This window comes from Centruroides sculpturatus, unplaced genomic scaffold, assembly GCF_000671375.1.
Source record: "Centruroides sculpturatus isolate CEXI.00-Female unplaced genomic scaffold, Cexi_2.0 scaffold340, whole genome shotgun sequence".
In the NCBI taxonomy this organism is placed as follows: domain Eukaryota; kingdom Metazoa; phylum Arthropoda; class Arachnida; order Scorpiones; family Buthidae; genus Centruroides; species Centruroides sculpturatus.
Genome location: NW_019384518.1, coordinates 67,663 through 83,779, shown reverse-complemented (window position 1 = coordinate 83,779; position 16,117 = coordinate 67,663). Strand labels below are relative to the sequence as shown.

Here is a 16,117-nt window from a genome sequence, read left to right as displayed (position 1 = left end):
ATAACGTTAAAATCCGATATCCTGAAAACTCTTTACAAATGATGTCTACGAAAAAAAATAACCGTGTTTAATTGCAATAAATACATAAATTATTATTAGGTTTTACTGAATAATACTTGGTAAGACCTCAATTTGGTGAGCCGGATTTCATGCATCTTTGATTTCATTTATGCACTACTTGCTTCCCTGTATTAAACCTACTTTGGTGTGTGTCTTGCCAATTTCTGAATTTAATATATTTGGCTGTACACCATATTTTGTATATATTTTTATTTTAATTTTAGTATAACTTCCTTTCTTTCTTTGTTTTATTGTTCTGTCTCTTCTAGAATGTTCTTTCTTAACTCTTTTTCCCTTGGGTGCCGGTGACTAATCTGCAGAACAAAAGAAAAGAACAAGCCTCTCGAGGGAGAGTTAGGAGTGCCACGGTCGCCTTTTTTGGCCGACCGCTTTTCCGAGCGATTACGGCGTGCAAATGCCGAGGCGTGTGGTCTCCGGATGCCGAGCGTCCTCTATTCTTAACCGGACCCGTGCCTGCCGGAGAAGTTTTGTCGGTGCACGTTTAACGGTGTAGTAGATGACGACCTCGCCAAATGTTCTGGCGTGATCGATAGGGTTCCGGCCTAGTGAGTTTGGGGGTTCGAGGCAGTGTATGCAATTTGTTGTAGTCTACCGCCGTTTGTTCCCAAATGAGCCTTGCCCGACGACCGGGTGCACTATCTTGTTAAGACGTGGCGTTGTTCTCCGGAAACGTAGCTCGGAGATGTGGGTGCAGACGATCGCCCGACGGGTCTCTGTATCGTTTGCCGTTTGACGATTGCGGGATGACGACTAATGGCCCGGAGAACTCCCCGGACCGTGATACTGCCACCGGCAGCTTGTTTAATCCCGGCTGTGATGTGGTTTTGTGCTGTTTATGCCAGATTTGGACTCGGCCGTTAGCGTGGTTTGGCTTGAAATGGGATTTGTTGCTTCGGATGACCCTCTTTGATGTGTCCGACGATACCTTTCCCTCCCCCGTGTGAGGCATTACGTCTGATGACGCATAGTCGACGAGCAGTTATTTATTGTGACACCGTCACGATGCTGGGCTGCAATTTTTAATTTATTTAATTTAAAATATATACTCTGCACTTCAAGTTATTAGTAGTGTCTTGCCCCTGTATGTTGTACTTTTCCTTTAACGATAGAGTCGTGCCGGTTATCTATCAACTGCTTTGGAGGGAAAAGTTTTGAATTGAAATAATGTGACTTCCTGTTTGTGCTGGAAGTTTGTATATAGTTAATCGGGGCCTCCTGCCCCAAAGGTTTCTGTATCTGGCCTCGGATTTTATCTATCTAATTCTGTTCTTGAGGTTAAGGAAAGACAGGGACAAACGACAGTGGTAATTTATACAGGTTTACAATTTTTTCAAATGTGGCCCAATAGTTTAGTCATCATTTTGTTTTTGGTAACAAATTCAGAAGCAGGAGCAAATCGTTCGCTTATTATTCCTTCCATGAAGTTGTAAACGTAATTTATTCGTATTATTGCTGCTGCTATTTTTGAAATTCTCTCTCCTGGTTCCTTATATGGGCTACAGGGACAAACTGAAAATCCTTACTATTATTTATCTGTTTTCCAGCCAGCACTAAGCCCATTTTATTTTTCTGGATGCTTTTTACCATTTGTAGCAGCAAACTTAAATGTCAATTCCCGGACATCCCTGTTTGCCACGTCGCATTTTTACAACTTTGTAATATACCAAACATTGTTCTTCATTATGCCTAAAAACATCAAACCCCGATGAATATACCAAATCGTCTTCTTCATACTTTTTACAGGATTCTAATTATCTTCGTGTGGCCAGCCTTACGTTGTAAACTGCGTTGAGATTTTCTTCTCTGGGGGACTAGTGGTGATGGTTTTAATGACCTCCTTCGAGGCATCTGAGTTTATTGCTAGCCTCTTGATACCAGATTTACTGCGTGACATTTTTGTCCGAAAAATAATGGGACGTAATATTTTTAAACATTGAATATTGACAATGTTTCGAGATACGGGATGCTTACAGCTCTCGGGGTACAAGAGTTTGCACTTGCGAAGAAAAAGCAAATTTGTTGGGGCTGTCCATAAGTTATGTCCGAATTTTTCTTGAAATTTTTACTCTCCCACCTTCCATTGTTCCAATTTGTCCAAGTTTTTGTAATTCCTGTTTGTCTTCGAACGTCAAACAAAACTCAACTCTCCTGAAATTTTATCACTTTATACAGTTTATGCATTTTATTATTCATAGAAACCCTAACTACATAAAAACTAACTACTCTAGTAACTATTATAGAGTACTAATTAACTATAAAGCCAGTTTAATTTAAATACTAGTTTGTTTTTAGAGTAGTTGTAAGTAAACATGTGGTTACTAATTTATTAATTATGCTACCAGTTAAGTAAGTGTAACTAGTAGTTAACTAGGTAATTGTAACCCAACAAAGGCACTCCTGCAGGTTGATGACTATTGAACCCTGGTTGGCACAAGGTATGTTGCATGGTCATTGTCGAAATATATCTGCCTAGTCTACTGTTGTACTGGCAGTTAAGCTGTTCCACTGTGGCATGTTTTTGTTCATATACCAGTCTTTACGTGCGATGCTCTCTTCTGGGAAGAATTGAATGTTGCTGGCCACAGTGTGATCATCTAGTGGGCATTTGTGCATGATCCATCAAGTCGTGGTACACCCTTGACACTGTGGTATGAGAACAACTGATGAGTGTCGCTGTTATGGAAACACTGGCAACCACCCTCTGGTCTCCTCTGTACTAAAAGTCACTCAAATCACCCCGTTTGCCCATGACTGACAAGTATTGCTTTCTATGCAAATGATAGGTTAACACATCATGACTGCAGCAAATTGTGTATGTGCAATATTTTTAAATTACTATTTTTCCTTGCTAAAGTGTTATTAATCAATCAAGCTTCTCAAATGCATGGATTTTAATGCACTGCACCTAGCTAGGTCTGATGCTTGCGCTGTTTTTGTCATTATCGTTCATTGATATAATTTGTAGAATCAAGAGGTTTCTATATTAACAAAATAATTTTTATAGACTCATTCATATTAAAAAATGATGTTTACAATAAATAAATTTTATTAACAGTGTGTAATTATTTGTTTTATAAATGGTAAGTAATGATGATATGCTTATTTAAGGATGCTATCATTAATTCATTTTCATTCATAATAATTAGATTTTGAAAGTACTAATATAAAATTCTATTGAATAAGTTAGTAAATATATACTTAACTGTTTTGACAGAATAAGTAGCTAGAATTTCTTTTCAACAAATATTTTTACTGTAAATATTGCTACTTGTTGAGATATAGTAGTAAATGGTTGGGATCAGCTTTTGCTCATTTCCAGGCAAGCCAGATTCATAATTAGATTGGCAGTATAATAAATGATGAGATATGATGCCCACACTCAAATTATTAATGATAAAGTGTTAGGTTCTAAATTGGACTCAAATCCAGATCCTATGGTAGGAGGATGCTGTCTTGCCATACAGTCATCTGACCAATAGTGTGAATGTTTATCAATTTGCTGTGTAGAAATACAGCAACACAAAAAGAATACATACTACTAAATAATTAAGCATTGACAAAGTTAATTATTAATAACTGAACACACTGTTATAAAAATATAATTTTAATAAATACAAAAATGAAGTTTTACATTTTTAATAATTTGAAGTTTTGTTTCCAATATGCAGATTTTATAAAATATGGTATAAACAGCATTTTTTTAATAAACATATTACTTTCGAGTATGTTTAAGAGATAACACCCTAAAGATTGTGTTATGCTCCTTTATTTGAAGTAACAAGATCACCCAGGGGTTGTTAATTCTATTTGATTCTCTACTTTTTCTTGTCTTGAGGAGCTCTACATTACTTATAACTAGAGGATTTGATCCCGGGATCTTGAAAATCGGGATCCCGACCACTTTTCAGTCCCAAAATTTTCGGGATTAAGTTTTCCTAATCCCGAGATTTTCGGGATTGACATCATTTTAAAAAAGTTGCAAAATAGACTGCATGAAGCGAAACGTTCAGTGCCAGTGCTTTTAACAGAATTGCTTGCCTATCATTTTAATATAAAATACAAGAAATTTTATTCCAAGCAAGCAGCAGAAATTAACCTAGCGGGCTTGCGATGCTTGCTTGGAATAAAACTTCTTGTATTTTCAACTAAAATGATAGGCAAGCAGTTCTCACTGGGTTACTTGGTAATATACTTCATTTTTGTATTTTTGAATTTTCGCGGGCGCCAATCGATTTTCTGGCGCAGTCGAGAGCACTACTCAGTGCGTTTTACCTGTCAATGTGTCAGCCATCTTGTTTTGCCAGTGTAGTTAATATAGACCCGACGCCTCTCGCTTAGGGGGGTCGACCTTAGGTGAAAAGGTTACGACCCTCGCCTTGCCCGCGATCTGTCAGGATGATGCGAGAAAGTCTTTTTACGTTTCGGGGTAGTGGTTTGCTGGACGCTGAGAGACTCACACAGAGACCGAATTTACAAAATTAACGCGTTTATTTTTAGAAAGACATGCTTACAATGATCGAAACAATCGGGATTGTAGCCTTTACTCCTACAATCCCGATCCGTGTCGACCGGACTGTTTTCTTCCATCCTCCCCGTGTCCTCGAAGCTTATAAGTATTTACTAACGATTCCTCCAACTTCCATCAAACCTAAACGCGTTTTCTCAGCAGCTGCATATATGTGCAACAAATTGAGAAGCAGACTTGGTGATGAGACACTGGATGCATTGTTATTTCTCAGATCATATTTTTGCAATTCAAATTAGAATGTTCCTATTAGATTAGTTTTCTTTATATTTTAAAATACTTTTTGCTAAGAAACTTACTTTACTACCTACTTACTAGGTTGTTATATGAAAGTAGTCTATTTAGTCGATGTTAAGAGAGATTTTTGTTAATTTTCAACGTTTATTTGCATAGTTTGTTACATAAAGGTTTTTTTTTCAATTTATGTGAGTTTAAAGAGATCTCAGTGATGCTTAAAAAAGAATAAATTTAACATGAAACAGTAATTTTAAGTCTGGTTAGTTTGACTCTAAGTCTGATTAGTTAGAGTGATTAAATTAACTAGGTGTATACCGTAAAATACGTTGATTTTTGTCTAAATTTTGATTTCTGTAAGATTTTCTTATTTTTTATTAACCCTCAATAACGAAATAATCCCGGGATTAGAAATAAGGACCGGGATCGAATTCCCTACTTATAACACATTTGGAAACATTAAAATTCATTACAGCATATTTTTACTGTACTTATGTATTGGTTTCAATTTGTATGTCATAAGTTTTAGTATTTTGTCAAATATTTAGTAAATGCAGTATATTTACCAGCCACATTACATTTCACTTTTTCCCAAAAATACAATAGGAGGTCTAGCTAAAAAGATTTGAACTTCCTTACTTGTCGTGATGTATCTTAAGATTACAGATAAACTTTTTAAGTCTTCCTTAGTATAGTGCTCTCTTATGTAGACTGCTGCTCTAAAAATTCTGCTGACAAGGCACTCATTTAGAGTACTCTGCTATCCAATCCTATCAATGTACAACATGGGGAAAATTGGGAATGTGAGAGAGTGCTCTCTTAAGTGAATTGCTTCTTTATCTGATGCTATGCTAGTCGACTGTCTATCTTTTTGATTTTCTGTGCTAGATTGGTGCATAACCATGCTTTTGATAGATTACATTTAGGCATCCTCACCATGATTTCATCATCCATTACCTTTATATTAAAGGAATGCATCTCTGATGAGTAAAGTGTGACACTCATTAGATTATTATTATAAATATATGAAGTGTTGCATTTCATAAAACAAAAATGATTTTTGTCAAATTATAGAATGTGTTGAAACATGAAATAATGTAAACTTATATCAAAATTATTTTTTTATTTTCCTCTCAGTACAAAAATGAAAATATTTTAAAAAATGTTTAGTGTTTGCATAATGGACTATAATATAGTAATCTATTGGCTGTATTAAGAAAATTAAAGTTTTCAGCATATTATTTTCAAAAAGTATTATTTACATAGTATTTTCAGATATTCTGAAGAGAAGACTAGATATAGGGTTTAAGAGAGACAGAGATAGACCAAAGAGATATTAACAGTTAGTTTTTTAACTCTGTTGTGTGGGCACAAAGGTGGCCTTTTTTCCATACCAATTGTGGGTTTGGCCAAGTCCATAATACGGGTAGCCAAGTAGTGTAGGATGGAGCTCAACATATCCAAGAATGACCACCTGTGAAAATTCCTTGGGAGCTGCTCAACTGGACTCAATTCCAAGTTCTCCAGAGCAGTAGGCTGATGCCTTTATTGCCTTAGTTATCTGGCTGTCAGCAATTGGTTGTTAGGAAAGATGTGTATTTATGAATAGAAGAGGGACTAGTTAGTACAGTGTTTTTCAACTTTTTTCATTGAGTGGCATCCCTGATTGAAAAATAAAAAATCATGACACCCTTGACCAGCGGCGGATCTGAATAAGGGGGCTAATGGGCCAGATAAACTTTTTGTGAAAATGAATATTACGCGCAACGCTGGGGTGGGGTCCAGGGAGGGAGTCCCTCCCCGGGAAGAAAACTTTTAAAAATTGACAATTTGAAGTAGCATTTTAATGCAAACAAACAGCGTTTATACGTGTTTAAAATCAAAATTTAAGTCCTCTGAATTTTGTCGAAATACCTACATGTAAAATAATAGTCTCTCTATTGTTTTTTAAATTTAGTTTTATTATCAAATATATCATCATTTTATATTATTATTTTATTGATAAACAATTTTTGTTAAGTTTTTTATACTATTTTGATGCATATATAAAATGATTATTTCATTACTTTTTTCTTATCTTTTTCATATCAATTTAAATTAAAAAATGATAAATTGCTTATTTGTCATCATTGCTTTTGAATACTATGAAAGTACTGTAATATGCATCTACATTGTGCAAGCTTTTCAAAGTGCAATGCAACGCTTTTTAAAGTATATTCAAGACACAAGTGTCCATGTCGTTCTTCTCTGCTGGTTGGCTTGGTACTGGGACTGGGAATGTGAAGGCCAAGTAATGTGGTTTGGGCAAACTCGTGTGTACACGTAGTGTTGAACATTACATTAACATGCGATTAGTCATCGTTTCTTTGCTTACTGGATATCTCGTAGCAAAGTAGAACTGACAATGAGTTATCTTGAACTACACTTAAGTAAGTTTCCAAGAAAATGACTAAAGGCCCTAAACTTTGCGACACCCCAATCATGGTGCCGTGGCACCCCGGTTGAAAAACACTGAGTTAGTAGTTATATGGATTTTCCAATCTGTAGTAGACTAATATAACAAAACTCTAATCCACTTAAATGGGACAAAGGATGATGGTGATGAAGGTAACTTTTAGACTCAACTTTTACATATATATATATATATATCTTTATAAATTTCACTGAATTTGCAATATCTATAAATGCTATTTTTGTTCTTAAAAAACATAGAGTAATGAATGCATTACCCCTATGTTTATAATAATAGATTTATTTTGCAATATTTTATCATGTCCAAATTTAGGATTTCCCCACAATTTAAAATTTTATATAAGTTTTGTAAATACTGATATCTTCATCATCAGAAAAAGCAATTATATATAGTTGAAAGATTGATTGGTTCTAATTTCCAGTGATGATGTCTAGGTGGAAACTGTTTTTTGATTCAACTCTTTAAATGATTATTAATGGAATAACATTAAGTAAACATATTAAAATCTTTGTTTGATGCAGTGGAAATAAACTTGAACCTCATTAAATTGGTAAATTTGTGACTAGACAGTAGTAGATTGTTAAGCCAGTGAAGCTTAGGGTAAAAAGTGGCAATGTAGTAATATCATCAGTAGCTGTATAGTATCATCAACCACTATAAGCAAGCTGTGGCAGATATAAACAACATAGGGCACTAGTGGAGTCACAGTTGACATTGCTGATTTTTGCAGATAATTATTCAATTTATGGATAATTGAGTTGAGGTGGTATTAGATACGTTTCTAAACCCAAGGAAAAGTTGATAATTTTGAATATATTGACATTCCGAACCAATAATTTCAGTTTTTTACATTAGCAACACTGCACAGTTGGCAAAGTGGCAGTCATGCAAACTAATGACTGCCAGTTTCAAATCACTGTTGCAAACCTACATCCCGAATCATTAATTTTATTTTAATATCAAATACGTTTTAAGTATTCGTTCAAATAGAATTAACAAGAAATTAATTTTTGAAGTTAAAAAATTCACATTTATCTGTTCTGGTTCAGCTTTGAGAGAAGAATGATATTTCCTATTTCTTGAGCCTTTAGGGCATAAAATAATTTTTCTAATTTTTTTATAATAATTAGGTCATGTTGGAAAAGTTATTCTTAAGACCAAAAAAAAAAAAAAAACTATATCTTGAAGGATAAAAATGTATTTGACTAACATCTGATGAACAAATTATTTTTTTCATGTGAGTTTTGATTTATTTTAGAAAGTGAAAAACTTATCTCAAATCACTTCAAATTAAAGATTTTTGTGAATATATTCTTTAAAAAAAACTTTGAAAGTTTTTTTAGTTGAATGCTAGTGAAAGTAGTTTTAAAAAATACTACAAACTATTTGTTATTCTGATATTCTTGATTAAAATAAATAAATAAAAAATACAAAAGATGTATTACAGATCTCAATATTGATAAAGATGATATAAGATAGCTGAGTAATGAGCAATTATTTATTGTGACGTTGTCGCAATGCCAGGTTGCAATTTTTAATCATTTTTTAAATTTAAAATGTATGTTCTTCACCTCAAATTAGTAGTGTCATGCTCCTATACATCATACTTTTTCTGCTAGCAATAGAGTCATGCTGGTCATCTAACTAACTCCTTTTAGCTGAAAATATTTGAATTGAAATAAATGTGACTTCCAATTTGTATCGGGAGTTTGTATATAGTTAATTGGGTCCTCCTCCTCCTAAGCTTTCCGTATCTGGTCTCGACTTTCATTTATCTAACTCCATTCTCGAGATTAAGGAAGGACAGACAGGCAGATAGACGATGGGGATTTATAAGTCTACAATTTTTTCAAATTGCAGCTCAATAACATACATAGATTATTTGGTAATATTGAATTATTTATATGATTTCACTTAATTTGTGTGTTCTAGCAGTTTATATTGATATTATTTAATGTAGAATTATATAATTATTGTTTTTTTTTTCTGAATGTTTAGAGACTTATTTTCATATATAGAAAAGTTCCAGCTGGAAAGGAATTCATGAAAAAACTTTTGACTGTTTTCTCATGGTGAAATATTTAGTTTTATCCTTGTTAGATTTTTACTTTTATAACTCAGTTTCATTGTTGAATGATTAATCATTTAATTGTGTTTTCCTAAAATTATATTTTTTCAATGACTATCATAAAGTATGGATTTTTGGGATTAAAATTGTTTTTTTTTCAGTTTAAAATGAAATAAAAGTAAATATTTACATATTAATAGGAAAAAACATGTAATAATTTTTTCATAATTTTCTATTTGTAACTTGCAAGTTATTTTGGATATTCAAAAGCTTGAATATAATAATATAGATGATTTATACGAGGGCTGTTCGAAAAGTTCGCGGCCTTGCCTATATGCGGCGCTGTGATCAATTTAATTTTTGGCGGGAATAATTCAGCCATCCTTGCTAAAGATACGATAGCAATTTCCGCTTGATTTGTCATAAAGTTTTGCCACGAAAGCTTAGCAGATAGTCAATGTGCACATGCTTTGTCAAAAATGGAGAAGATGGAAACTCGTGCGGTCATAAAATACCTGACGAAAAAAGGGTTGACCGCATCTCAAATCAAAGCTGACATGGATGAAGTTTTGGGAGAGTCTGCTCCTTCGTACACCACTGTGAAAAAATGGACAGCCCTTTTTAAATCTGGCAGAGAGAGTGTGAAACATGACCCTCGCAGCGGACGGCCGTCAACTGCTGTCACTGAAAAAAATATCGACAAAGTTTACGATTTGGTGTTAGCAGATCGCCGTTTGAAAACGCGTGAGATAGCTGAGACAACAGGCATCTCTGTCGACCGAGTGCACCACATCCTAACCGAAAATTTGGGTATGACGAAGGTCTCAGCAAGTTGGGTGCCGCATCTGCTGACCGCTGAGCAAAGACGTGTTCGCACTTTGATGTCAAAGAAGTGTTTGGACTTCTACAAGAAAAACCCACGGGATTTCTTGCGTCGGTTTGTGACTACTGACGAAACGTGGATCCATTACTACACTCCTGAAACAAAAGAACAGTCGAAGCAATGGAAACACCACAGTTCGCCACCACCAAAGAAGGCAAAGACAGTTCCATCAGCGGGTAAAGTGATGGCCTCGGTTTTTTGGGATGCTAAAGGCATCATCTTTATTGACTACCTAGAAAGAGGAAAGACCATTAATGCTGTCTATTACTGTGAACTTTTGGAAAAACTGAAGAAAGAAATCGAAGAAAAGAGGCCACACTTGAAGAAGAAAAAAGTTCTGTTCCACCACGATAATGCACCTGCACATTCCGCCAGAATCACTGAACAAAAGATAAACGAACTTCGCTTCCAATTAGTTCCACATCCACCGTACTCACCTGATTTGGCCCCCAGTGACTTCCACCTTTTTCCAAACCTAAAAAAATTCTTGGCTGGAAAGAGATTCCACTCAAATGACGAAGTCATCTCTGAAGTGAACGAGTATTTTGCACACCTTGACAAATCGACCTATTGTGATGGCATAAAAAAGCTAGAACATCGCTGGAATAAGTGCATTGCTAACAGAGGAGATTACATTGAAAAATAAAAAAAGTTTTAACATTATTTTGTTTGTTTTTCTATGTGAGGCCGCGAACTTTCCGAACAGCCCTCGTATAGTGTGATGTGTGACTATTTTATGTTACAGTATGATTTTTACATATTAATGGTGCCAGATTTTTCTTGTAAGTTTGTTTTCCTCTGCTTTGGGTCAGTTGCAATCTTGGATGAATTTAAATTTTTATAATAAAATAAACAATATATAAAAGTTTTATTGATTCAATTATTACTTAAACTAAATCAACTTACAACAAATAAATAAAATTGAAAGGTAATGATAAAAATAATAAAATGTAAATATCATTTTAAAGGAATAATAGAGTTTGTTTTGGCAATAAAAATTCTGGATTGTTATCTCCATTGCCAATCTTCTGGATCTGCCCTTGGCTTCACTTGACTTTTTAACAACTGGACATCTGTTATTTCAAGAGTACAAAACCATTGATGTATATTGATTACACATTTCATTTTATTATGCTGCAACTGAGTTAATTCTGAGCAAATATCTCATGATATACAAAATAGAGTTTTTTGATTTTTTGTTGATTGCATTTATGTTGTGGTGTGTAATTTTGTATATTGACTGAAGTTATATTTTATTATTAGATTTGTAATTTAATCAATATTAATGATTGCATGCTTTTATTTTTGAGAATATTAATTTATTTATTTATAAATATCAAAATTAAACAATATGGTAACAAAGGATTAACCTGTAAAAGGCCTTAACCGATTTCTATTGGCTGATATCTGAATTAGTTATATTTTATTATTAGTATGTTTCTTTAATATGAAGTTTTGTGGTCGTACTGTCTTGCTTCTGCCTGGTTCTAGATCTTACTTAACTAAGGATCATCTTTATATATTCACAATAAGGGATTAAATAAAATTTACAACACCAAAGGAATGGTAATTCATTTGTTGGATCATATCTTATACTAGAGAGTTTTGCCCCATCTTGCTCACTCCATGTGTTTCACTTTTTATTCCTAATGTAGACTATTCGTAAAAATTTCACTGATAATTTATTGATTTCTGGTGTCACTGTTTCTGTTTTTTTTTTGTGACAGAAGAAAGTGTTATGACAATTTTAAGCTTTTTACTTTATATATATAGAGTAGATTATAATAGTTATAAGTATATTCAAAATTCTTTTTCATGTTATAGAATTGCTAGAATATGGTGATTTGTGATTTATTTTACAACTGAAAATTTTAAAGAATAAAATTATCTCTCTGCTTGTTAAAAATTAATTGAAATAAAATATTATAATTCAGTCATGTCAGTAAAATTATCATCTTGTATCTAATATTAGCATTCACTATTTTGAGATATAAATAAAGACAATAGTAACACAATAAGACACCTTATTACTCCAGCAATGGTTTTAATTTTATTTGAACATTTTTGAGAGTCTTAAATGCCCATCTTTAGGCAAAGGCAGTTATTGAATACTTTGATCAAATTTACATAAATGAGGCATACATTATATACATTTAAATTACAAAAATGAAGATTCTAAATTATTAAAAAATGGCCTTTACTTAGAATGTCAAAAATAGAACACACGAAAATCTTGATTGAAATTGAAACAAACATCAAGATATTCTACAATCTAACTTTAATGATTACATACTTCTTAACTTTCTTTTTCAGGAGAAATAAACAGGATAGTAAATCATCAAACAAATTTACACTTAAAAGACCTTTATGTAACCAAGAAAAAAACAATTTCATTAACCAACCATCATTATACCCTCAAATTTCATTCATCTTGGTTCATTGGATTATCCCCTTTTTTTATTTAGTTCAATGATTTCCATGCATTGGAAATATCTTTGTAATTCTTAAAATTAATACAGTTATTCTGAGATTTTTACAAGGTTATCATCACTATTATATTGTATAATAGTGGTAATAATCTAAAAAAACATTTATGAAATGGTAAAACATATACTCATTGACTACATTAGTGCTAGTAAATCTTTTGGCTTACAAATAGAATTTTTCCTCACAACACTCCACAGTTTAGAATGAGCTTTGTTGTAAACTATTTTATGAATGTATGACTTTATATGACTCATTTTCATAACTATGAACAGATTTTAGATCAGTTATGCATAATCTGTCCCATGGCACACACAAATCTGGCTTGCAAACATATTTGACACACCTTATAAATAGGATGACCACTTCTGAAGCTGCTAACTCTGAGACTATTTTAATTACATAATGACTGCCTGTGATCTACCGATCACATGCCCATACCTGCAATCCATTGGTCATATGGCTAGCAGTTTTATTCTAATCTTCAGTCAATGAGGCTGGTTAAATCCAAATATATTAGTTACCCTGGTACACCAGGCAGAGATGGTAATAATTTAATAAATTCTAACCACATTAAACCTAACTTGTTTTACATATTCATGTTATATCCTCAGGAGTATTGTATATGTACTGTACTCCCAAGGGTGTACTGTACAGTACATGGAAAAAAGAAAGATATTACTATTTTGGAAAGGAAGAGCATACTTCAAAATGTGATTATTTTATTTAGTAATGTATGAAAATCGGTGCAACCTGGAGAAATTATCATAAAATACAGAGCTAGAGATGAAGTGCAAAAATGTGGAGAGATTGATTGGTCACCCTACTTATAAATGATAGAAATAAACTCATTTTAAGTATATGTGGAATTTATTAGATTAGATATTTCTGGTATACCTACCTATGAGTTATTGCAATTTGGCCTGCCAATAGAAAAGTTTAGGTACAGTACCTCTGGTTTAGATAATTAACACTTCCTTTGTTAATGAAAGGTTTAGATACCAGTTTTCTGGCTATGATTTGATATCAATTATTATGTATTGTTATTATTTACACCATAAAACTTGTACTTAGTATTGCAAGATATTCTAATCATGAAATTCATCTTATCTCTTTTATTATATTTAAGTTTTGTCCAATTATTATCAATTTTTTTTCAAAAATAGGATTAAATCACTTTATAATTAGGCAGTTTCTGTAATCTTCATTTTTAGTATGTACAGATCTCAAAATCAAAGTTATTTAAATATTAAATTAAAATAATATAAATTCTGTTAATCATTGAAATATTGAATTTTCCTTTTATTTGTAAAATTCTTATACAATTTATAAAATGACATTAGTAATGTAATTTTTTAAATAATCTTTTGAAAATTTTCAAAAGATTTTATCATTGATTTTGTTTTGATATAAATATTGAAAAGTTAAAAGTGAATGTTCTAAGAACAATTCTATTGAAATTGTTATGCTATAAACTCATTACCGAATATAGTATTTTTTTTATTTTTTAAATTATAATGATATAAATATTATTTGAAACTGAAATATAATTTAAAATGTTTGCGTTTTGAACAAACTATTGTAATTGTAAGAAATTTGTAACAGAAATATTTTTAAAAGAAAATAATTTTGGCACTGTTTAGCTTTTAAACTTGTTTTATTGTTAGAAAAGAAAATCACATACATTGTTCAAAATTAAGCAAAATATCTTGGAAGAAAATAAAAGTAGCATTTATATTTTTACACATTCAACAAATCTCAGCTATTTGCTATGATTTAGGAGCAGCTGGCATGATTTTATATAGATGAATAATAAAATTAATAATTAAATTTTATATTTTTATTATTATACTCTAAAAGGATAAGCAATAAAGAATTATTTATGAATAGTTTTTCTGTTTTGTACAGTGATGTGGAAGCAAATTGATTAAAGCATTATGATATTCTATAAAATGTACAATCTGAACTAAGTTCAACAAACTCTATTTTTTTAATGTGTTATGATTGTAAATACTTTGTGCTTACAACAAAAATTAAGCATGACCCTATATAAATATACACATATACTGAGGTAAACTTTTAACTAATGGTTTATTGATTCAACTAGATATGAAATCATTTCTAGATAATTTTTAATACTTTATCTACATAGTGATGTAAATATTTTTATATTATTTGTCTTATTGCAATTAGTTTGATTCCTGTAAATGAAGTATAAGTGATGAATTTGAATAGAGTACAGTGGACCCTCCTATAACACTGATGATTATTCCGTGTTATATGAATTCCATGTTGTACGAGTCACTTAGATTTTTAAAATACGTGAGCCATTCACAGCCCGGCACACGTATTTGTAAAATCTAAGTGACTCATACAACATGGAATTCATATAAAATGGAATAATCATCAGTGTTATAGGGGGAGTCGACTGTATTTCCTCTTGATAAACTGTGGCTACTAGTAAACATTTAATATTTTATAGTAGTGTCTATAAATCAAAAATTGTTGTTTATCCTCACTTAAGATATTTCTTAGCTGATATAAAATATTTTCTTCGTCTTATCAATTTCTTGGGCTTGAGAATGACTTGTGTAATGATAAAAAGTGAAAATTCTTACTGAATTCATTTGTATTTCTGATATTGTTCAATCAGCAATTATGAAAAGTCTAAAATTAATTAATATTATGCTTTAGAAATAATGAAGTTTTGATGTTCTATAGCTATGTCTTCTATAGAACAAACTCTATTTGCATTTTTAGAGATAGAATTTTTACAAATAACAGCAAGACTCTCTAATTAAGGATTTTTAATTGTATGATATGATATCTGCTTTATTTCTGATTAAATGCTAAAATAAATGTTTTTCATAAGAACTGTATTCTGTGAAGTAGTTGAAGATTCATTTTTTTTTATGTTTGGTAGAATTATTTATGAAGATAGTAAGTAATTTGCTGGTGTAGTCAGTTCTTGATGAAACTGCTGACTTTGTATAAAACTGCAGTTCTTAGTGGCCATAAAAGGATTCCTGTCACTTATAAAATTGGGTAATTGTAACATGGGTGGATCCATATAGATTTTATCTTGCTCTTTTTTTTGTAGAAATATATGAAATCGATAGAAATTGTTTATAACGTAGTATCTTTTTAACACAGTAAAATATTTCATGTAATTTCTATGTGGAAGATAAACTGAATTTATAGTTAATACTAGTATAAAAATAATTAAAACTAAAAATTCAAAAGAATTTGTTTTACAAATATTAATATTGCATGATATTTTTCCCTGTGTTCTCATATTTAAGTATCAATTATATTCGATTGATCAAATCTTCATTCCTTAATTATCAATCTCTTGCAATCCCTCAACGT

General features: G+C 31.9%; 1 protein-coding gene across 2 annotated transcripts in view; it reads left to right on the top strand.

Moving 5' to 3' along the window:
• Positions 1-16,117, top strand: part of LOC111622641 (signal peptide peptidase-like 2A) — a 38,972-nt gene that overhangs the window by 319 nt on the left and 22,536 nt on the right. The gene's annotated exons all lie outside the window — the stretch shown is intronic.